Below are 24956 nucleotides of genomic sequence, written 5' to 3'. Positions count from 1 at the left end.
ATTCCAGCTACCTGGCCTAGAACCTGGCATAAGAGCTCAGTACATGCTGGGGAGGGTTATCATCATCGTCATCATCATCTTATTAACATTCATGTTGAAGGGATGATGGGCTGCTGAGAAGTTCATGAAGAAGGTGAAAAACTATTACAGAGGTGGGAGGAAAAAGAGAGGACTATCACAGAAGCAGAAGAGCTGAGAGTATTGAGAAAGGGTGAGGAGTTAGGGGGACTAGCAAGTACCCTCTGGCGTTGGCAATATTCAGTTTGTTGAAGGCCTTGATGAACTTTAATGAAGTGGTGAGAGTTAAACAAAGCTGAGATAGGATATGAATCTCAGGGAGGATATGAGGACTCATTGATTACTATTCCAAGAAACTTGTCTGAAAAGGAAAGAAGAGATGGTGGTAATCAGAGCAGAGCGGCAGGATGCAGGGAGTTTTTATTTATTCATTTGTTCTTGTTGCTGATGTTGTTTTCATACTATTTTTTGTTTGTTAAAGAGGGAGAGTTGTGAGTATAAAATAACCTATAAATAGAGAAAACCAGGAACAGATTCATGTGAAAGCCCTTGACTGAGAACAGAATTAATTACCCGTGCAGAGGTAGTCTTCAAGCCTTGGCAGGTAAGCGACTGTCTGAGACACAGCTGGCTCGGGAACAGGGCCTTTCTTTGGCTGGCAGGCTTGAGGCAGCATAATTTGGAAGCGGATATGAGAAAGGGCATAATAATGTGAAATTTGACTGCTTAGTGGGGGAGAAACTTTGAATATTATGAGGCGGTTATGAAAGTATTTCCTTCTTATGGCTTCAATGGCACTGCCTCTGAGCATTAGTGTTTGTCCTCAGGAGGTAAGTGTGGGGGCTGTATCAGCAGTTGCTACCTAGATAAGCATGGTGTATAGGGGTAACATGGTTTATAGAGCATGCAAGCCTTCACCTCTTTGCTAGATGAGATATGGAACCTAAATTCGGAGACCACGTGACCCCTGAGGCATGGGGAGGTGGGGTCAGAAAGCATCACTGGCCATGATCCAGACCCAGGCGTGGAGAAACGACCTACTGGGGTTTTCAGGGAGCAGGAAGGTGGGGCAGGTACGGAGTAGATTCTGGGGGACAGTTTCATAAAAAGTGAGTAGATCTCCACAACTTAGTTTCTAGACTAAATGGACTAAGGCGTGTTCCGCCCTATTCTTCCTACTAACAATAACAAAAAGCTCTGGACAAAATTTATAAAGCAACCCACAGAAGACTCCGAAGTTGGAAAAAGAAATAAAAACTGGCGATTTCCTCCATACTCAAGGCATCATGTAGCAGGGAGTGCCTTGGGTGTTGTTTATGTGTTTGTTTTCTTTTGTTCATTAATTTTTTCTCCCGTGTATGGCAGTGTGGGCTCTAGATAGATGCCTATCACCCAGAAACACAGATGGGTACAAATTTAAAAACCCCAAGAAAACTCTTTTTAGCCAAATGACCAGTGTTTCCAGCAGAGCAAAAACATTTTGACCACATCTGCCCTTTTGTGCTGGCTAACCCCTCCCCCTGCCACCATGTGCTGCTGGGGGGGCGTTGTGGATGAAGCCCACTCATCTATTCCTCCTCCTGCAGTAATGTGACCATACCCTTCCCACTCCTAACTAGAGGCTGGGGGAGGACTATGTGGGGGAGAGAACTGGAGAAAGCAGTTTTCTAAATTTGTGTATGAAATCCTGGGTAGAACTCTGAGTGCCCCTGCACAAAACAGACAAGAAACAACACAGCAAAAAGATTCAAGGGTCAGAAAAACTGAACACTGGTCTGAAACACTGCCCGGGTTTCAGATTGGCATCAGGGTAGCACCCAAGTGGGGCAGATTGAAATAGCACTGTAAAGGCTTTGAAAATGAAATGACTTTTGAGCCACAGCTCACAAAGTGAACCGGAACAAGCATTCTGAACTTAAACAGGTCAAGTGCCTGCTAAAATCAAAGACTGAAATGGGAACCAGAATAATATAACATACTACTGAAAATGTCTAGGATGCAATCCAAAATCTCATCACACTGAAAACCATAAAAATCTCAACTTGAAAGAGAAAAGGCAATTGTAAGCATTGAGATTACACAGATGTTGAAACTATCCAGCAAGAATCATAAAGCAGCTATTATACAAATGTCCTGATTTTAAAGCAAGTATGAATGCTCGAAACAAATGACAAAGTGGAAAGTCACAGCAGAGAAATAGAAAATGTAAGGAAGAACCAAATGGAAATTTTAAAACTGAAAAATACAATAGCCAGTTTTTAAAAATTACTAGATTCAGAGGGAAAGACCAACAACTCAGAAAAAAATGGGCAAAGGATATGAAGAGTTTACGGAAAAGGAAATGTAGATAACTCTTACCCATATAAAAATATGTTCGGCCTCACTCATATAAGAAAAATCAAAATTGAAATTACACTGAGATACTGCTTTTCACCTGTCAGAATGGCAAAACTCAAAGTGTGAATATACGCTATGAGAATGTGGAAAATTCTCATAGATTGTTTGTGGGCATCTAGAACAATTTGGTTGAATCACTAAAATCCACATGCCATTTGGCCCTGCAATTCTACTTTTAGAAATGTATCATATAGGAAACCTGCATATGAGTGAAATGACGTACGTGGAGTGTTACTCCTGGCTGCATTGTTGGTAATCACAAAGAACTAGAAAAAACTTAATGTCCATCAATAAGATGCTGATTAAATTAATTATTATACATCATACAATGGAAAGTTATAAAACTGTAAAAAAATGAAACCCTCTCTATAACCTGCTACCATATAATAAATAAAAGGACAGGCAATGATCTATATGTGTCTGTTTGGATATGCATTAAGAAACTTCAAAGGACAGGTAACAAAAAGTGGCTGCCCAGAGGAGAAGTGAGGGATGGGAGGGAGTCTGGACTGTATGCCTAATAAAACCCCCAAATAAATAAAAACAAACCTACAAAGCACAGAAATAATCCTTAATGTCCAATCCCAGGGCTTTATCATAGTGGTCCCTTTATGTTTGGATGAGGTAAACCTATCCAATGTTTCAATTAACTTGGCTTATTATTAAGTCAATAATATTAAGGAACTTAATATTAGCAGGGATACTCTTTCATCTCAGGCTTGTTAGATGCCTTCCATGATCTCCACGAGGAGGAAGAGCCCCTGAATCACCAGGGACACTGGTGAGGATGAAAGCATTTTGTTATGGATCCTTTTTCTTGGTGGCCTGAGCTGCTGGGGGCTTGAAGCCTGCCTCCCTCCCTGCAGGACACCCCACCTGACTGCTTTCTGCTCATCACACAGGGTGCCCTTGCATGATCACTATCCGCCCACTCCTAGGTGTCTGGTTCTGTGTGTGTGGTTTCCTACAGAACCAGACAGAAAAGTGAGTTCTGTTTTCTTCTCATCTTCCAGGCACCCAAAGCAAAACTTCACAAGCCCAGCCCTGAGCACCTGTCACATTGGAAGTGCTTCCTTCTCTAGTTCAGGAATTTGGTTTTGATTTTTGTTGGGGTTGCTTGGCCCCTATTGAAGGACAGAGTTTGAGGCTGGGGGTCTCTCCTTAGGCTTCTCCTGAACCTTATGGAACAACCACAAACGCCATCACTTTCCATAAGAGGATCAAGTTGCTTTTCTGAAATCACAAGGAGTCACTGATCTGCGCTGGCTTTCTCACGAGGGCACATGTGGCTGGGGCACAGCTGTTCCCATCTGTTACTTGGGCTGACACACAAGGACAGCTGTGAAGGGAGCGTGTCTCCTCCCCATCTCTGTTACAATGAGGCCTTGGTTTAGCCCAACTTCTGAATCCAGGTTATACTCCCTAATTGGCAAACAAAAGCCCCAGGAATAAGGCAGAGAAGACTGGACCTTGCAAAGCTCAGCTCCAGTCATTTAAAATGAAATCAATCTCACTTCTCTCCTTTTCCCTCAGTGTCCTAAAATAATATTTGAAGTTCTGTTTAGTCTCTTTGGAGAACTGCCAGTGACTTCGAGGCATGTAGTGAAGCTGTATTTCAAGAGATGATTACACCCAGGACTTTGGAAAAGTGATTCTCACTTAGGAATATCATATGATACAGATTTAATAATCTGCCATAATACCTGTCTCCCTACTTTTTTTGTCTCAACCAAATAAGAGTAAAAAACTGATAGTAGCAAAAGGAACCTCTCTTCCATGGAAGTGATTGTTAAAGTGTTTTTTTTAATTGAATGAACTATTATCATGGCGAGTTTTGAAAGGAACCACATGCACAAGTTCTTAGATTTTCTGCTTTTGCCATTAACTATAGTAAATGTTTTCAAAAAATCTCTTTCCATCTTTTGCTAGTTGAAAAAAAAGAAAAAATATTCTTACTGCATTGAAGTTATGAGTGAAATGAACAGTTTTTGAGAAAGAACAACAAAAAGCCCACTTGCCTGTTTTCTCCATTGTAACTACAATCATGTAATTAATTGTCAAGCTTGGTGACTCCCTTTCACAATCTGGAGAAGTGGCACTCACTCTTTTTGAAAGATATGACAAACATATCTTTAATTACATAATCATTATATAGGGGCATCCTTATCAAATATTAATGAAACATAGAAAAACCCACGGTCATGTTGGACTGACTCTCCTGTAAACTAAGGATGACTGTGTTAACTCATTCTTGCATTGCTATAGAGAACTATCTGAGACTGGGTAATTTATAAAGAAAAGAGATTTAATTGGCTCATGGTTCTGCAGGCCATACAGGAAGCAGAGCTGGGGAGGCCTCAGGAAACTTACAATCATGGTGGAAGGTGAAGGAGAAGCAGGCATGTGTTACATGGCCAGGAGAAGGGGAAGAGAGAGAAGGGGGAGGTGCTACACACTTTGAAACAACCAGATCTCAAGAGAACTCACTATCATGAGAACTGCAAGGGGGAAATCCACCCCCATGATCCCATCACCTCCCAGCCGGCCCCTCCTCCAACATTGGGGATTACAATTCAACCTGAGATTCAGGTGAGGACACAAATCTAAACCATATCGGTGGCATATCCTTCCAGACCCTTTTAATACATATGTACACATATTTATATTTACATTCAAATATATATGTAGATACAAATATTCATATGTAGATACAACTATGAATATAGAAATATATAATGTCAAGATTGTCTTTTACATACATAGAATCATGTTGTACACATTATTCCACAACTTGATTTTTAACTTAATATCTTGGTGATGTTTCTGTATCAGTACGTGTAAATTTACCTGACTACTGTGAAATATTCCATCCCTTCTATATGCCACAATTTATTAAACTTTTTCCCTATATATTTAGATGGTTTCCAATATTTTTCCTATTAAAAATGATATTTCGATAGACATTCTTGTACAAAGTTCCTCAGGCACATGAGTATTTTCCTATAGTACACATCTAGACATGGAATTGTTAGGTCAAACGATCTGCATATTTTTGTTTTAAAAGATGTTGCTAAACAGTAGTTGTTATGGCTAAATACGGTGACAAACTCTATATTCGCTTAAATAATCCTCGTAATCTATGATGAGGCACTATTATTACCCCTAATTTGAAGTTGAGAAAACTGAGGTGCAGAGAGGTCCAGTAACTTGTTCAAGGTCACACAGCAGGTAACAGTGGAACCAGAATTCAACTCCTGGTATCTAGCTCCAGAATCTATGCTCTTAGCCTAACAGTTGGATGCCTCTCTCTAAAATGCAACTGTACAGATATATTATGTGCATTATAAACTATATACAAAAATCGAAATTAAAAGGGAGGCTATAAATTAGGTAACATTTTATAATACTTATTAACACTCAAAAGTTTTTCTTTCAATAAAACTATTCTTAATAGTAATATTTTAGTGAGAATAAAATAATTGAATATGTTCCCCTTTTTTAAAAAAATTGACTCTACCCTTTTTGATACAGCCATTGGAAACTTTGGTTCTAAGTTCAATTTATTGTCTGTCGTAGCTGAAAATATTGCTGAGCAAAGGCAAACTCTAAGGGAAGAAGTACATCATTGGCTGTACTGTCTAAATCATAATATTCATTTTTAATCTCATTCACAAATTAAACAAAGTATTTTCCAAAAGTTTGGCTGGAAATGTTCTTTTTCCCATTTATCAATATATTTTCCTTAAAAAGTAATTAGGGCTAGGCAGGGTGGTTCATGCCTGTAATCTCAGCATTTTGAGAGGTTGAAGCAGGAGGATCGTTTGAGCTCAGGAGTTTGAGACCTTGTCTCTACAAAAAAATTTAAAAATCAGTCCACTGTGATGGTGCACACCTGTTGTTCCAGCTACTCAGGAGGCTGAAGCAGGAAGATTGCCCCAGGAGATCAAGGCTGTAGCGAGCTATGATCACACCACCGCACTCCAGCAGAGTGGAGTGCGTGGCAGAGTGAGACTCTCTCTCTCTCAAAAAAACAGTAATCAGAGCATGTCACATTTTTTGTATTTTTAACAAATTAGATTTCAAAGTTTGGTAGCATGTTCTCAGTATGGCTGCCATTATCTCTTTCCTATATATGCACACCACTCCCTTGTTGAGATAAGAACTTTGTTCTTCCATTCCCTGGAATCTTGGCTGGTTAGTGACTGCTTTAGCCACAGAATATCGTAAAAATGATACTGCATGGCTTCTGAGACTTGATCATCAGAAGCGTTTGGCTTTTGTCTATATGTTAGTGTTTTACAGAGAAACAGACCCAATAGGATGTACAGTCATCCCTTGGTATCTGCCAGGGATTGGTTCCAGGACCCCCACAGATACCCAAATCAGTTGATGTTCAAGTCCTTTATATAAAATGGTGTAGTATTTGCATATAACCCATATGCATCCTTCTGTATACTTTAAATCATCTCTAGATAACTGATAGCTAATATAATGTCATGTGATGTAAATTGCTGGGGCTTTCTATAATAATATGTATTACAAAATACAGAGAAAGAGGGAAAGAGATGACTGACCAGGCCCCAGCTGCTCCAGTCATCTTAGTCCAGATACCAGACATAGAGTGAAGAGATTGTTGGATAACTTCAATCTCACTCACCATCTGACTGCGGCTGTAGAAGAGATCCCCAAATGAGAACCATCTAGACAACCCTGTCTATACGCAAAACTGTGAAAGATAAAAAGTTATTTTAAACCACTTAGTTTTGGAGTGGTTTCTTATGTAGTGATAGTTATCTAGAACAGAATTTTACTGAAATACCACACTTGGGAGACTTTTCAACAGGTTAGAAAAGTTATTCTCATGTTTTTATTGAAGTGTGCAGATACAAGTATTTTGTATGAGGATACTCATAAAATTTTTGCAGAATCATGATAATGAAAAACATTTTCAAGCATTCATTCCCAAAATGCTCTTTTGTGGGCAAAGTTTCTATTTAAAAAGCATTCTTTAAATTACTTATTTTTTAATTTTATTTCCATAGGTTTTGGGGGAATAGGTGGTGTTTGGTTACATGAGTAAGTTCTTTACTGGTGATTTGTGAGATTTTGGTGCACCCGTCACCCAAGCAGTATGCCCTATACTCAGTTTGTAGTCTTTTATCCCTCACCCTCCTCCCACTCTTTGCCTGGAGTCCCCAGAGTCCGCCGTATCATTCTTATGCCTTTGCATCCTCACAGCTTAGCTCCCACTTATGAGTGAAAACATACGATGTTTGGTTTTCCATTCCTGAGTTACTCCATTTAGAATAATGGTCTCCAGTTCCATCCAGTTTGCTGCAAATGCCATTATTTTGTTCCTTTTTATGGCTGAATAGTATTCCATGTTTTATATATCACATATCCATGTGATATATATATATATATATATATATATATATATATATCACAATGTCTTTATTCACTCATTGATTGATGGGCATTTGGGCTGGTTCCATATCTTTGCAATTGCAAGTTGTGCTGCTATAAACATGTGTATGCAAGCATCTTTTTCATATAATGACTTTTTTTCCTCTGGGTAGATATCTAGTAGTGGGATTCCTGGGTCAAATGGTAGTTCTAGTTTCAATTCTGTAAGGAATCTCCACACGGTTTTCTATAGTGGTTGTACTAGTTTACATTCCATGAGCAGTGTAAAAGTGTTCCCTTTTCACTGCATCCTCACCAACATCTATTATTTTTTGATTTTTTGATTATGGACATAAATAAACAATTCTCAAAGGAAGATATACAAATGGCCAACAAACACAAAAAAAAGTTCAGCATCACTAATAATCAGGGAAATGCAAATCTTTTAACTACTTATTGTTTAAGTGGCACTTTTCCTAATAGGAGCAGATTAAGTACAATTTTTTTCCAAAACTATCTGCTAAGTGGCATGCTACTAATCACAGTTGTCATCACAAAAAAATTAACTTTTTGTAACATTTTATTGTGAAGTAGTTGTGAGAACAGTACAAAGGGTTCTTGAATAATCTTCACATAGATTCCCCAACAGTTATCATTTTGTCATATTTGCTTTATCAGTCTCTCTAAATATGTATGTATGTATATTATTTTTTAATGAACGATCTGAAAGTCAGGTGTAGGCACGATGCTCCTTTACATCTACATAGTTCAGTATTTGTTTCCTATGAGCTAGGGCATTGTCTTACAAAACCACAGGGCAAAACCGGGAACTTAACACTGATAGAATACTGCTATCCAATCTATGAACTTCATTCAAATTTTACCAATTATTCCAATAATGTCCTTTTTAGCAAAAAATAAAAGTAAAAATTTTATTTAGAATCAAATTCAGAATTACGTACTGCATTTAATTGACATGACTCTTGTCTGTTTTAATTTGGGATGGTTTCTTACTCTTCCTTTGTCTCCCATGACCTTATTTTTGGAAAGTTCAAGGAATTTGAGTTCATTTCCTCAAGCTTAGAATCATTTTTGGCAACAATACCACAGAAGTGATTCTGTGTCCTTCTCAACCCATCTTATCAAGAGATAAATGAGGTCCTTTTGTTCCATTACTGATGATGTTAACTGAGATCACTTGGTTAAGGTAGTATTTGCCCTGTTTCTCTACTGTCGAATTGCTATTTACTTCTCCTTTTGTGTTTAGTAGTAGTTTTGGAGGAGATACTTTGAAACTATATCAATATTCTGTTCCTCATGAAATGTCCACCCAGAGTTTTAACATCTACTGATGATTATTACTCTGATGATTGCCAAATGGTAGATCAGTTGTTCTTGAGAATTTAAAATTTTGTAAAATCAAAATGTATAATCAAGTTTCAATTTTGCTCATTCCTTTAAATATGTTACGTGAGATAATTAGTGAACTATTTTTTATTAAAGAAGTAATTTACTGTTAAAAATATATCTTTTCCTATAACATTTTCTGCAATGGTTCACAACATGTTAGTATTCCTAAATTTTATTTTTGAAATAATACTAAGGAATACCAAAGCTAGAGCATGTTAGATATTTGTCCTTTCTATCTGCAGTGCAAACCTCCCACATGACATAATTTATCCTAAGGGATGCTTCTCCATACCTTTGACAATATTTTCTAGTCATCTTTTAATAATATTTGCTACCAAAGAAATGTATATCAGTTTGTTTCAAAATTGTTCTTGTGCAGTAATTCAGCTATATTTTTTACTATACAGTGAAAAACAAATATATACTTATATCTTCAGTTATTAAATTAAAAAATTAAGAGACTTTTAAATAATTATTATTAAGTTTAGAAAATTTTGGAAAATAATGTAGTGAGGTGACATTAATTTGAATAGCTCTAAATATTTCTACAGAGATTTGTCTTCATGTTCTGAATTATTAGTTATTAAATGTATTATTTGTTTTTTTGGTATCAGTAGGCTCATTAATGGTCTTATTAGTAACAAGATTCTTTACCGTGAAATTACTTGCTAACATTACTGCATGTAAATCTAATTTTCAGCAATATTCCTGATAATTTTCCTGTTTTTGACCACTTTTTGTAAGATCTGATTAGATTTGTGGAGTTTTCCTTATATAGAGAGTCAATTTTCATTATTTGTGATAGTTATGTTCTATAAAGTCACCACAATGAATTAGCAAATACTGAACCATTGTTCTTAGGGGAAATACAAGGTTAGGTGCCTGTGAACATTTGGTCACAATATTTTCATCACCCAATCATTACATAGCCTTATTTAATGTGCTTCTGTTTAAAGACATCTTATTTAATGCACTTACGGCCAATAGCACTATAAGTCATGCCAGAAGGAAGCTCCTCTAACACAAATTGCCTCCTGAAGGCACACCACAGCCTTCTTGCATTAGGAACAACAGACAGCACTTCAGCACTACTCTTCAGTGACATGATCAATAAAAAGCACAAAAACGTGAAAAACATGGCACTAAATAGTCCCTGAAAAGGACGCTTGCTTACAATACGAGAACTGAAGCAAGACGGCAGAGCGTCACCTTGTGTGACTTCAGTTAGCAACATGCAAGTCCGTTGATGCAACTATTTCACTGCTGTGCACATGTCTGTGAATTACCACAAAAGTGCTGTGAGTATTGATTGACATGGGGATTACAAATAAATTTCAGTGAGTAGACAAATTCACAAATATGGAATTTATGAATAATGAGGATTGACAGTGTTTATAGATCAGAACACTCAAACTAGGACTAGAAAAAGTGTTATGTCTTCCTTTTCTTCTAGTACCTTCTTGTGCTTTTATTATTAGTCTTATCTCCTGTCCGCAGTGTCTTTGCATAAATCTGTTGAGCTAACTGTCTCCATCTTCGGAGGATTTGTTTAGTTAAAACTAGATAGTAGATCCCAGCATTCTGCCTAACTAGATATCTATAAAAATGTGAGCTACAATATAGCCATCATCTAAATAGAATGGGTGGAGGCGCCACAGTGAATCATTTTTCCTCCCTCAGAATGCCTCACATATACTGCACCACACACAACCTCTGACAAATAGATCAAGTGAATCAGCAGTGTTGATCCACATAGTAAATATTATAAAGCTAATTTCTTTATTAATTTATTGATGAACATAAATTTATATAGAGACTTTGAGAGTTGAACAGGAAGATGACAAGTGTGGATGTTTCCTCCTGATATCTTTGATGCCAAGAACCTAACCCAAGAGAGGGAACCGAAGCCCATGTGGATTGATGCAGTAACAGGGAAAAAATTTGTCCATCAACCTGAAGCAACTAAAAAGTAATCAAAACATAAGCAAAAGTTGTTTTCAACACAATCAGACAACAAAGGGCAGTGATCTAAGAGATGGTAAACAAACGTGGTAAGTTCCATAATGGCCCCAGCTTATTCCCTATGGAGAGTTTCCAAGTCATGGTGCATGGAGAGGAAACCCAGGTGGAGCCCAGCAATGTTCCTGAGTCTGAAGGCCTCCTGAGGTAGGCGTCCAGGGAGGCCAAGACTTCTAAAGTTCACAGAAAAAAATAACAGTAAGGAGAGAACTTCACAAAGAGCTCCAAAGAACTGTGAATAGTCCCTCTCAAATCTTCTGCTCAATACTGGTCAGTACATGTATACAAAGAAACTATCCAAGGCTAGAGAAATAACTCAGGGATCAGAGGGAACCATCCCTAGACCTCTCATAGACTGGGAATGATTTCCGTTTCCAGTAGCCAGGGTGAAAAACCTCATAAGTCACAGAGCGTTGTGGAAAGTATTCAGAAGGGTGTTACCTCAGTAGTGGGGCAAAATTAGCCATGGACAACATACTGGTATGGTTTCGCTTAACAAAGATGAAAACAAGACCGAAAAGGATCAAGCTGCTTTTATACCTAATTGCATCCCAGAATAAAGCTCAAGAATATTTATAAGAACACAGAAATTTCCAGGACCCAACAAGGTACAATTTGCAATGTCTGATGTCCAATAAAAAGTTACCAAGCATGCCAAGAAACATGAAATTACAACATATAATCGGGAGAAAAAAATAGTCAATCAAAATTGACTCAGAAATGAGACAAACAATAGAATTTATAGACAAGAATATTAAAGCAGTAATTATAACAGTATTTTATATGTTCAAGAACTAGGCAAAAATTGAAAAATTTAAATATAGACATGGAAAATATAATAAAGACTCAGTTAAATATCTAGAGATGAAAACTACAACGCCTGAGATGAAAAATACACAGGTTGAAATTAACATCAGATTAGATATTGCAGAAGAAAAGATTAGTAAACTTGAAACTATCCAAAATAAAACACAAAGAAAAAACTACTAAAAAAAGTAACAGGGTGTCAGTGAGCTAAGGAAAAAGTTCAACTCTTCTAATCCATATGTAATTGGAGCCCCTGAAAAAGAAGTTGGACAGAAAAAAATATTTGAAGAAATAAAGGCTAAAAATATTTTGAATTTAATGAAGAATATAAACCCACAAATCTAAGAAGTTCGATGTACTACAAACACAGAAAACATAAAGAAAACTATACCTAGTACATCATCATTAAATTGCTTAAAATTAGCAATATTGAGTGTATCTTAAAAGCAGCCAGAGACCAAAAAGACAACAGCAGATTTTACACTGGAAACAATGTAAGACAGAGGATAGTAGAGTAACATGATTAAAGTACTAAAGGGCAACATGTGTCAACCAAACATTTCTACCCAGTGAAAACAGATTTCAAAATAAAGATTATTTTAAAACTTTTTAAGTTCAGGAAAATGAAGTTTTTTTTCAGAAACAAAAAGCTAAAAGAATTTATAACCAGCAAACCTTCATTGTAAGAAACTTTGTAGGAAGTCCTTCAGCCACTAGGAAAATAATACCAGAGAGAAATAAGAAACTGTAAAACGAATGAAGAACACCAGAAATGGTCATTTTGTGGCAAATATATAGGATTTTTTATTACTTATATCTCTTTAAAGCATAATTGCTTAAAAGATAAAAATAACACCACAGTGTGTGGTTTATAACATATATAATAGTAAAACTTGACAATAATAGTGCAAGACCTCAGAGAGAGGAAATGTAAGTACACTATTGTAAGGAGGTTATACGTGAAAATAGACGGTGTTACGTTAAAGATGCATACTGTCAAGCTTAAATCCAAAGGCTAAAATAATACAACAGAGTTGTAGGTAGTAAGTCAACAAATGAGGTGTATCATTTGTACTCATTTTAATTTTTGGAGGTGACTGAGTGATGACACAAAGAAGCTAATGTCTTTTTTTTTTTTTTTGAGACAGAGTCGCACTCTGTCACCCAGGCTGGAGTGCAGTGGCGCGATCTTGGCTCACTGTAAGCTCTGCCTCCCTGGTTCACGCCATTCTCCTGCCTCAGCCTCCAGAGTAGCTGGGACTACAGGCACCAGCCACCACGCCCGGCTAATTTTTTGTATTTTTAGTAGAGATGGGGTTTCACCGTATTAGCCAAGATGGTCTCGATCTCCTGACCTCATGATCCGCCCGCCTCAGCCTCCCAAAGTGCTGGCATTACAGGCATGAGCCACCGTGCCTGGCCACTAATGTCATTTTTAAAAGATTTTTATAACTTACATTTCCTGAGAAGAAGGCACATAACACACCATGCAGGACCATGTTAGGAAATACCATTGTTGGTCAAGAGGCAGAAAGGGGTGAGGGGAAAGCCTAAGCCAGAGTCTTTATTATGTTTTCTGTGGGAAAGACAAGTGGGTCAGAGGAAACAGCTTAGGATTGACTAGTCTGAATAATTCTGATAGGCTTTGGGGCATAGGGCTTGTCCCTAGTTGTCTGGTACCTGGCCCTGAGTTGATTTAGTGAAGGAGAAATAATGACTTGATGTGTGAGAGTTGGAAAAGGAGGTGGTTGGTTATATGAACTCAGAATTTGTGGATTGCTGTATACCAAGTTATTTCTAAGAATTAGCTAGTCCTGGGAGAGGCAGTTTCTTTCCAGCCAGTAAGGCCCTTGAAGATGTCAAAACATTATAAATATAAAAAATTAAAACTATGGTTAATATAAGAGGTGAAATGAAATTATAAAAATACTGAATCCAAAAGAAAGTGGAAAAAGAACAATGAACAGATAGCACAAATGTAAAACAAATAGAAATATTTTTACCTTAAATCCAAATATATCAATAAAAATATTTACTGTAAATGGACTTCCTAATTAAACTCGAGACATTCAGATTGAAGAAAAGTAAAACTCAGCTATAGGCTGGGCGCGGTAGCTCACGCCTTTAATCCCAGCACTTTGGGAGGCCGAGGCGGGTGGATCACGAGGTCAGGAGATCGAGACCATCCTGGCTAACACGGTAAAACCCCGTCTCTACTAAAAATACAAAAAATTAGCCGGGCGTGGTGGCGGGCACCTGTAGTCCCAGCTACTCAGGAGGCTGAGGCAGAAGAATGGCGTGAACCTGGGAGGCAGAGCTTGCAGTGAGCCGAGATCGCACCACTGCACTCCAGCCTGGGCGACAGAGTGAGACTCCGTCTCAAAAAAAAAAAAAAAAAAAAACTCAGCTATATATACTGACTTCACCAAACCCACTTTAAATATAAAGACACAAATAGATTAAAGTAAAAAAGTTGAAAAAGATGTGGCATGCTAACATTAATCAAAAGAAAGCTAGAGTGGCTATATTAACATTAGGCAAAGGCAATTTCAGAGAAAAAATTATTACCATCAATAATGAAGATCATTTGATAACGATAAAGAGGTGCATTCATTGGAGGACATAACAATCCCAAATGTTTATATGCATAATAACAGAGCTTCAAATTATATGAAGCCAAACTGATAAAATTGCAGTAAGAAATAAACATCCACAATTACAGCAAAATAATAAATAGACAGAATATTAGTGAGGATGTAGAAGACTTGAACAACTCTATTAACCAACTAGAACTATTAATTTTTGTAGAAGAGTTTATCCAACGACAACAAAAGACACATTTCTTTTCAAATGCATGTATAACATTTACCATAATAGAACAATGGAACATATTCTGGGCCATAAAACAAATATCAAAAAATTTAAAATGGTTCAAACAAAACAAGTATGCTCTTTTATTACAATAGAACTAAATTAGAAATCAAAACCAGAAAGATATCTGAAAATTTCCCCTGAATATTTGAAACTAAATAATGCATTACTCAACAGCTTGTGTCATAGAGAAAATCAAAAGGAAAATTGGAAGATATTTTTAACTTAATGAAAGTGAACACATTGCATACCTAAATGTATCTGAGGAGGATAAAGCCATACTTAGAATTTATAATTTGTATCAAAAAAGAAAAAAGGCCTCATATGTTGACCCTCAGTGTGCACCCTAAGAAATGAGAAAAAAGAAAAACAAGAGACCTAAAGAAAGAAGCAGAAAGGAAATGAAAATCAGACAAAGATATTACAATAAAAGGCAATGGCAGACCAATTTCCTTTATGAACATGGAGGCAAAGAACAATATATATAAATATAATACATGATGACTAAATGGAGGCTTATATTCAAAATGCAATCGGTGCAATTCAGCATATTAGCAAACTAAAAAGACAAACCATTTAAACATCTCAACAGATGCAGGAAAAGGATTTGACAAAATCAAGCAGCCATCCCTTATAAAAACTCTCAGCAAACTAAAGTGAACATTCTTGACTCAATAAAGAACATCTACAAAACACCTACAGCTAGTATCTTAATTATAATAGACTAAATGCTTTCTCCCTCAAATTAGGAGCAAGGAAAGGGTATCTGTTGTCAACATTATATATTCAACATTGTAGTGTGGAGTTTCTAGCCAGTGCATTAAGGCAAGTGGGGAAAAAAATTTCCGGATCGGAAAGGAAAAAGTGAAATTATCTTTTATCATAAGACAACATATTGTCTATGTGGAAAAATCCTACAGAATCCACAAAAAAGCTACCTAAACTAATAAGTACATTTAGCAAAGTGGCAGGATACGAGATCAACATACAAAAATCAATTATATTTCTGAAACTAAAAACAATATGACATTGACATTTTTAAAATACCATTTACAAGCCTAAAAAATATTAAACACAGCTAGGCACAGTGTTGCATACCTGTAGTCCCAGCTACTCAGGAGGCTGAGGTGAAAGAATTCCTTGAGTCCAGGAATTCAAGTCCAGCCTGGGCAGCATAGCAAGATCCCATCTCTAGTATATATATATATATACACACACACACACACACTACATATACTATATAGATACAATAGTGTGTGTGTATATATATACACTGTGTGTATGTGTAAATATCTGAAAGAGTAGATTAAAGAAAAGAGTGATGATGAGGGATATGACATCCAGAATAAGAGATTTGGCCTGCCATGCTTTGAATGAGCAGATGAAGGAGACAGGCAGGAGGGTGAGGGGGAGGGAGTGACAACTTAGAAATGCCTTTAGCTAAGTTTTCAGTAAGGACACTGGCACAACTGTTTGGTTTTGAGTAAGCTACCTTCATCAATAACAAAATAGCAATAATCCTTTATTGAAAACTAGCTATGTATCATGAAATTATCTTAATGCTTCCTTTATATAATCTTATTTAATTCTTACAATACCCCTATGAGGTAGACGTTTTAATCCTAATTTCATGGGTACAGAAAATGAGGCTCAAAGAGGAAGGAGATTTGCCCAAGTAGGACTAGGTGAGTCAAACTCAAAAGCACTCTTGTCCGTTTTCTCTTGCTATAACAGAATACCTGAGACTGGGTAATTTATAACTAAAGAAGTGTTTTTGGCTTATGGTTTGCAGGCTGGGAAGTTCAGGGAATGACCCTGGCTTCTGGCAAAAGCTTTCAGGCTGTGTCATAACATGGTGGAGAAGGTCAAAAGGGAAACAGACAGGTATGAAGAGGCAAAACCCGAGGGATGTCCTGACTTCATAACAACCCACTCTCACAGAAATTAATTCATTCCCATGAGATCTAATCTAGTCTCACCAGAGAGAGAACTCACCTACTCCCTTGATAACAGCACCAAGCTATTCATGAGGGATTTGCCACCATGACCCAAATACTTCCCACTAGACACTGCCTCCCAACACTGCCACATGGGGAATCAAATTTCAACATGGGTTTATAGAGAAACAAGCAAACCATATCCAAACCATGGCATGCTCACTTTTAAACACATCACTTCTAGGACAGGGTCATACTCATACTCTATTCATAGTCAATGAGAAGTAGAATAATCTGCATATAATGGATTAAAAACATGTTGAAAACAATCTTCTCTCTTCTAAATACACACAGTAATGACCAGATGCTCTGAAATATATCATTAGATACTAGTACCAAAATAAAGAAACTGCCACTGTCAGCTTGTAAAATGCATAAGAAAGCCAAACACTAAAGGTTTCAACTCCATTTAAATAAGCAAGTAAGTCTTATGGCAATATCATCATGTGACTTGGTCTTAGAACATAAAAACTGTAATTTGTATGAATTACAAATTATTTTTACAAGCACAAATTGTTCACAACCATCTTCTTTTATAAATGGTCAACTTCACCTCTCAAAATCCTGGGCCAAAAACTCTATGCGACTAGAGATTAAATTCCTTCATTAGTAGGCCAAGGATCAAAATATATTGTGTTTTTATTTAGACAGTCTGAGAGTATTGAATTTGTGCTTTTCTTATCATTAACATTCATCTCTCTGGATCATCCACTTTTCTTTGAACTTGAAAAACAGAAATTTGATAGCATAAAATATTTAAATCAATTAAAACAAGAACCCAGACAGAACCAAGTAATTCTGGGAGTTAACAATAATAACTCTTTGATCTTGATAAAGTTAAGTTTAACTGTTTATTTGAAAAATGACCAGCATCAATACTAACTTTCCAGGGTGCATAAATGTGTTTTTCCACATTTACAAATGCTGTCTTCTGCTTTTCTAAGATGAGAAATGAACCAAAGTCATACAAGTACTTGTTAGCAAAAAAAAAATCTTCATTTTCAAGATTAAAAATTTGAACCAACTTTGCAAAATTTTCTATCTTATGCAGGACAATTTGCACATAGTAGGTTTTCAGCAAAGTTTCTTGACTTATGGTATGGTCACGGCCATCAATGATTGCTGTTGTGCATTAACCAAATAATACAAAAACTTCTGTAGAGAGGGGATAATGCTGCCAGGTATCACTGATAAAGCCAGAATGGAGTTCATGAAGTTTTATTTGATCTGATTTTTATTTGGCTAAATTTTATCTGGTCTGAAAAGTATAAAACACAAACAAAAGCAACAGCAATCACTCATATTCCAACCCAGAATTATTGCTATTAATGTTTGGCATATTTACTTCTAATTTTTCTATTTATACATATGATTATAAAAAGTGTATAAGCTATATGGTAGTAAAATTTTATTTTAAAGGAATAAATAGGTATTTTCTAATAAGGCTGAGTATCTTTTGCCCTCTACACCTGTTATGGACTAAATGTGTTTCTCTAAAATTCGTATGTTGAAGCTATATTTGAAAGATATATATGATTATATAAGTTTAGTGAGAAGGGCTTTGTAAGAAGTGGTGGCTCTTTGAAGATGTTATCATCATTAAACAAATCACAGCATCTTTAGTCTTGAAGACACTTTTTCTTCTGCTTGAAAACATTTCCTTTTACAAGCTTTTTATGGTACATAGAATCGAGAAAAAAGAAATTATTCTGAACTTGGTGAGGAAAGAGACTTAAAGTATACAAAGCATGCATTGATAATAACAACCATGCACATTTCCATAGACATTTTTATTTAAGATATATTTACATATATTATTTCATTTGAACTCCGACAATGTCAAAGACTTTTACCTTACGAAATAGACCACTGGTTTGTAGCCATCAAAGTCACAGATCCAGGGTAGGAAGCAAATTTCCTTTTGGACTAGATAATAAAGTTTCCTTTTGATTTATTTTCCATGCTATGTTTGTCTCTTGAGTGTTTGTGTGCATTGTTCTTTTTTGGATCAGTGAAATATGTACTCTTAGAACCCATACAAAAGGGCAATTGATATAGTTTGGATATATGTCCTGCCCAAATCTCATGTTGAATTGCAATCTCCAATGTTGGAGGTGGGGCCTGGTGGGAAGTGATTGGATCATGGCGACTGATCCCTCATTACTTGGTGCTGTTCCCGTGATAGTGAGTGAGTGTTCAGGAGCTCTTGTTTAAAAGTGCAGCACCTCCCCTGCCCCTCTCTCTCTCACTCTCTCTCCCCCCATGTGATGCACCTGCTTCCCCTTTGCCTTCCACCATGATTGTAATGTTTCTGAGACCTCACCAGAAGCCAAGCAGATGTTGGTGCCATTATTGTACAGAATCATGAGCCAATTAAACCTCTCCTCTTTATAAATTACCCAGTCTCAGGTAAGTCTTTTTAACAATGCAAGAATGACATAACACAGCAGTTATAATTTTTAAAAAGGAGATTATATCCAGCAAATCATAAATCTATGAAGTTCCAAGCTGTTCTTCCAATAGACTATAATGACCCATCTTAATATCCCCCATCCATAGCAAGACATTCCTCCTGATTCACAGGAGGCCCTTACTTTTTTATAGAACAGCACTAGCTGCATCACGTTATAACACTGGGTGTGAAATAAGTTGGAAGAACAAAAGAAGGAAAGGAGAAAAAGAGGAAGAAAGAGAAGCAGACGATCAAAAAAAATCTGTATTAAATAAAGGGAGAAAAACAAATCAAGTGGGGGAGTGGGAAAGAGCCAGGTTAGGGGTTGTATTAGACTGGGTGACTTTAACATCAGACATTTGTTTCCCACAGTTCTGTAAAATGAGAAGTCCAAGATCAAGGTACTGGCAGATTTGGTTATTGTTGAGGATCCTCTTCCTGTCTTTGCAAATGGCTGCTTTCTTGCTCGTATGGTGAAGAGAGAAGGAGCTCTGGTCTCTTCCTCTTTTTATAAGGATACTAATCCCATCATGGGGACCCAACCCTAATGATCTCATCTAAATCTAATTACTTCCCAAAGACCTCACCTCCAAATATTATCATGTTGGGAGTAGAGCAGGTATGTGGTGGTCCTCTGAGCATATGATCATCACACATCACTCTAGGTGCTTATTTATTGGGTATACATGTTTATATTTCTGAGTATAGTTAATCTTCTTTCTAGTGTCCATCTCAAAGTGAACACACAGAAAAGACCATGATTGAGAAGATGGGCATGAGGGAGCTTCAGAAGTCTGTCTATTTGGGAGCTGGGGAATAGAAGTAGTGGGCATTTTGAAAGTATAATCAGTGCTTTTAAAAATCTTCCTATAAGTAAAATTCCTTGTGGCCCATATGGTATTGAGGATAATTTATGAGGCTCTGTCTCAGACAAGGAGGGGAAGGTATGGCCTGGTATAACAAAGAAATTATTGTTCAGTTTCAGTTCACAAAGTAGATTGTTCTGGGTCCAAAAGAAGACAATATTTTTAAAAGCCAGGCTTTTGTTGAGGGCTTTCTTTTCTAAATTCCTCCTTATACATCTTTATGTCTCTGCTTTAATAAGTGTCCCCATTATATGTGAGTTCTGGTCTACTCAGAAAGCAGTATGGCTATAAGGTGGAAAAGGAGGAGGATATGAGGAAGAGAAACTCCTACCCAAGAGAAAGGAAAGGACTTTCTCACTGGAGAAGATGAGTGGGAAAAGGTGGAGGAGATAGAGATTTGAAGGAGTTTCTTATGGTGAGAATGCTGCCTGGGTTCCTGCTAACCTTAGGCTTCCACCCAAAAGGAGAGGGCAGCACAATGGAAATTCTGATGGAACCCTCAGATAGATGAAAAGAAAATCTGAGGACATCCAGACTGGCGTTCTGCTTGTCTGTAGAGACCAATATGGTGCAGCACAGTAGAACAGCAAGGGCAGTACAAGAGTTACAGATGATGAGCTTGAAGTGGCTTTTCTTAGTCTCTCTGCACTCCATCTTGGGTGTGACGGCTGGCTGACACACAAAAGAGAGCTGATAGAGATGACTGTCTAACCTGCCTGGGAGAATCACCACAACAGGAGGCAAAGAGATCATGAGGGCTCTAGGGCTCTAGGGTGGTGTGCCCACATTGGGATTGCCTGGTAGACTTGGCAAGACCTCACCAAATCTATAGAACTACAGAAAGCCAAGCCTAATAAACTAGGGAAGATGGATAAGTCCCCAAGAGTAAGTCCTCAGCCATGGCACCTGTCTTTGAGGAGACAAGGGACAACAACTTATGCTGTCCATGCATGCATCAGCTGCCAAAGCCAGCCCCCCAACAGAACCTGATGGCACAAAGACCAGATGCAGATTTCTGGTCCTCCCAGCTCCTATTCCCAGAACACAATGGAAGCACCTCTCCCGCTCCCATGCATAGAGCCTCCAGCTTGAGGGCTCAATGAGGAGAGGAAGAGAAGAGAAGCCATCCTGACAGAGACTAACCTTGAATTGAACTTGAATTAAGCCAGTAGAGATTGTGTTACTTTCAATTTGGCAAGTTTATATTAGCTGGAAGTCTCCAGAGAAAAATGAGTTCAGTAATACAGAATAAAGGAAGTTGCAGTGTTTTGTACATCAGAAACTTAATACATAAATTTCAACCCAGTTGCCCTACTTTTAAAGGCCAGTGCTCTCCCTTCCTCTGAGAAATCATCTTCTGACTATTTCCTTTGCCAAAGCAACTCGAGCTTTATCTTACAGATTTTCCCACAGGCATTCTAGGACCATCTCAACCTAACTAGCTTTGTTGCTTTAACCTTTGGTTCTGGCATTCCTTTTTTTTTTTTTTTTTTTTGAGAGGGAGTCTAGCTCTGTTGCCCAGGCTGGAGTCCAGTAGCACGATCTCAGCTTACTGCAACCTCCGCCTCCCAGGTTCAAGTGATTGTCATGCCTCAGCCTCCTGAGTAGCTGGGACTATAGTCATGAACCACCACACCTGGCTAATTTTTGTATTTTTAGTAGAGATGGGGTTTCACCACGTTGGCAGGACTGGTCTTGAACTCCTGACCTCCAGTGATCTGCCTGCCTCGGCCTCCCAAAGTACTGGAATTACAGGCATGAGCCAATGCACCCGGCCAGTTCTGGCATTCTTACTGACCCTCAAGCCTGATCAAACCTGAGCACCCCTACTCAACTGGCACTTCAAGTTACAAGCCAACCTTTCTTCCCATCCCTAAGAGGGTCTACATTCCCCTAGTTACCACTCACTGGTTCCATAGCTAATCAGGTTCTAAGTTCATTAAGGGCAAAAACTATGCCCTATACATCCATATTCTAAGTTCTTAATAAAAATGTGTATATGTACATGTCCATATGTTTTTGCCCACATAGAAAAGGTATTTTTTGCAAATTAGAAACACAAGCACAACACACACACACCACATACACACATACAACACACACACATACACAACACATACACACAACACACATATATACAAAATACACACATACATACCTCTCTATTCACACTGAGCATTAAAAATTGGACCTGTTCCAAAGTGTATGTAGACAGTTAACACAGGCATCATATCTAAACTGAGATCTTTTAACGACCCAATAATAAACTAGTTTAATCATCATATTAATCATTATTATTGATAAATGTGGGCTGTGCTGGTATGTAAGCATAACAACATACAAGTATGGCTTTTTGACTGAAATAATTGTCTATCCAGTTACATGACAGCAATAATAAGTTATCATAATTCGTGACAAAGCTTTCTTCTGTTGTGTTTCTATAAAGAAAAACCCTAGGGCTAATTTTACCAGTATGCACATATGATATCACTTCCTGAAAATGCATGAACATGAAGGATTTTGTTGTGGTTGTTGTTGTTTTAGTACAACAGGGCAAGAAATGCTGTAGAAGAAATGGCCTCCAGAAACGTGGTTGATTTATATCTCAGGAATGTCTGCGAAGGTTAAGGGCTGAGGTGGGGGGATAGACATTTTCAGATAGCTGCTAAACCGAGCAGGCTCCAGCTAACAGCCATTTGGCCTATCGATACCAAAACTACTATCTGCATGCATCTTAGGTTTCCTTCTGTTTCACCAGCTTTTCATTCAAATGGAGTCACATTAATAGTGATAATCTGTATTTTTACCCCCACAAGTCCTCTTTGCTCATTCTAAATTTATTTTCCACTCAAAGTTCCCCCAGATATTTCTGAGACAATCCAGGGTAGCTCGTATGAGCTTATTAACAAGTCTGGTCAGGTGTCTCTTGACATCCCCCGGCACTGCTGTCATTTGCAGCACAAAGTATTTCTCTTGCCACACCCACTGGCTCTCAGGATGCAGGTGAGTTCTTCCTGGGGAGAAGCAAGCTTGTGAACAGCTCCACACACTCTGACCACCTTCTCTGTGCCTCACCATGGAAAAGGTCCCACTCTGGAAGATGCACTCAGAGCCAGAAAACTTCCTTTCTCTTTTGTGTGTGTGTTTATCCTTTAGGGATACACAAAGTAGTGTCACACAGAGTTTTTAATCAGAGGCACTTTTTTAATTTTGTACGTAATGTGTGCTTTTTCGTCGGATCCAGATGAGAGTCCAAAGGACTGGGCCTGGGGCAGAAATAAGTGACAGACAGCACTGTACCAGCATAGCCTGTAGCCTGAACTGAGCCTTTGCCATCAGGGCAAACAGACATCCAACAGGCTTATCATGTTAGCTCATCTGGAAAGCCTGACAAGTAAAATTTGCAGCTGTGATCCAAGCAGATCCCTTACTCCACACTACTTATGGGGACATATAAGTTTTATCTACATATAAAAATAGTCCAAATTGGACATTGAAAAATAAGCATCCAAAAGCATTTTTGATCAAAACTACAAGAAGATACTACCTCATACCCATTAGGATGGCTACTATCAAAAAAAATTTTTTTAACTTTTAAAAACAAAATAAAAAGTGTTATTAAGAATATGGAGAAATTGAAACTCTTGTGTACTGTTGGTGGGAATGCAAAATGCTGCCACCACCATGGAAAACAGTACAGTAGTCCCTCAAAAATTTAAAAATAGAATTAACATATGATCTAACAATTCTACTTCAGGATACAGTAAGTTCTCATGTAGTGTTGTCCATAGATTCTTGGAAACTGTGACTTTCAGCAAAACAATGTACTATACGCCACAGGAACTTAGCTCTCATTTATATCAATTAGTCTATGGTAAAAGTGATTTCATTGTACAGTACATTGTTTTGCTTAAAGTCTCAGTTTCCAAGAACCCATCAACAACATTGCATGAGGACTCACTGTATATATCCAAAAGAATTAAAAGCAGGGTCTTGAATGGATGTTTGTATACTCACATTCATAGCAGCATTATTTACAATAGTCAGAATGTGGAAGCAACCCAAGTGTCAATCAATAGATGAAGGGATGAATGGAATTTGGTATACACATACAATGGCGTGTTACACATCCTTAAAAAGGAAGAAACTGTGACACATGTTATAACATGGATGAATCTTGAGGAAATTATGCTCAGTGAAATAAGCCAGCAACAAAATAACAAATACTATATGACTCCACTTATATGAGTTACCTGGTGTGACGCACATGCACACACATACGCATATATACATATTTTGTTGCTGGCTTTTTTCACTGAGTATAATTTCCTCAAGATTCATCCATGTTAAAACATGTATCACAATTTCTTCTTTTTAAGGTTGTATAACATCCTTACATATATATGTGTGTGTGTGTGTGTGTGTGTATTTGTGTACATATATGTGTGTATATATATTTGTGTGTATATACATATATTTTATACATATATATATATATATATATATATATTTCACTCTTGAAGGCATCAGAGAGTAACCAGGGCAAGGAAAATTTGCAGGTTCAAGATCTGAAAAAAAAAAAAAAAAGCCAAGGGACTTAAGATGTGCATATTTGGGGTCGCTATTCCCCTCAAGCTGATTATTAATTCTGAAAGTGAAAGTGGTGACTGCAAGGCTGAGAAGTGGACAGAGCTTTGGCAGTCTCACAGGTAT

This window comes from Pan paniscus, chromosome 11, assembly GCF_029289425.2.
Source record: "Pan paniscus chromosome 11, NHGRI_mPanPan1-v2.0_pri, whole genome shotgun sequence".
NCBI lineage: Eukaryota > Metazoa > Chordata > Mammalia > Primates > Hominidae > Pan > Pan paniscus.
Note: the sequence above shows the minus strand (reverse complement) of the source record.